Below are 1,301 nucleotides of genomic sequence, written 5' to 3' on the forward strand. Positions count from 1 at the left end.
TCACTACTTAAGTTTAAAGGTGACAGAGCCTTTGCAGTAGCTGCTCCACGGTTATGGAATCAGTTAGGGCTGTGCAATTAATTGCATGCGATTGTCAAGTGCATCTGGTCAGTAAAGCCGGTTCCGTGATTGGTAGTAAATCGCCATCACCTGCTTTCAGATGGAGCGGCATTTACTACACAGAGCCGTAGTTCACTGACAAGCTAGGCAATATAATCGCAGATGAATTGCATTCGATTATGAATGTGATATTGCCTAGCTAGGGATGTGCTGATCCGATATTCATATCGGGTATCGGCTCCGATACTGCCATTTTTTTGTCGGATCGGGTATCGGTCAGAGACGGCCGATCCAAATCCGAGATTGTGCATATTATTCTGTGTTACTTCTGAAGCCATAAAATAGCTTAAAGGGTTACTCCACCCCAAAATGAAAATTTTGTCATTAATCACTTACCCCCATGTTGTTCCAAACCCGTAAAAGCTTCGTTCGTCTTCGGAACACAATTTAAGATATTTTGGATGAAAACCGGGAGGCTTGTGACTGTCACATTGACTGCCAAGTAAATTACACTGTCAAGGTCCAGAAAAGTATGAAAGACATCGTCAGAATAGTCCATCTGCCATCAGTGGTTCAACCGTAACGTTATGAAGCGACAAGAATACTTTTTGTATGCGAAGAAAACAAAAATAACGACTTTATTCAACAGTTCGTCTCCTCTGTGTCTCTCCGCATCACCGTAGCGCCATTTTAGAGAATATCCGCTGAATCAATCAAGCAGCGTACGCTCTTCTGTGTCAGCCGCGCTGCACGGATGCGCTGTTTTCATTCAAATCAAAGCGTAAATACACGTAGAAACTGTATCCCTTTAATGTGAGCTACATATGATAATTTAAGTCCTTACATTAAAGTTCACACAAACTCTTTTCTCCGCTTTGGATGTCAGTCATTCGTTCAGCCTTTAAACCCTGGTCGCATTCGTTTACAGCAGTCAGCTCGGTAAAGCTCTCTCCAAGATCATTCTGTGTTCCCATTATTATACTTGATTTGTAAATAAATGTCTATGATTTTGCAAAAAGGACTTTATCTTCTTGCCGGAGTTTAATGTTGTTTTGTTACTTGCTACCAGGTATCTGTGAGAACAAAACACGGACGTAGAAAATACTATAAATTGTTTTTAACGCGCACAGTAACTGAAATTTAAAACTGTTAAAAGAAAGGCTCAATAACTGTTGCACAGATATAATACACTACGCATCAATTTCTCTTCCCTTTGTGCTTTGCAGTTTTTAACACGAAGC

This window comes from Sinocyclocheilus anshuiensis, unplaced genomic scaffold (genome assembly GCF_001515605.1).
Source record: "Sinocyclocheilus anshuiensis isolate Anshui unplaced genomic scaffold, SAMN03320099.WGS_v1.1 scaffold1269, whole genome shotgun sequence".
Classification (NCBI taxonomy): Eukaryota; Metazoa; Chordata; class Actinopteri; order Cypriniformes; family Cyprinidae; genus Sinocyclocheilus; species Sinocyclocheilus anshuiensis.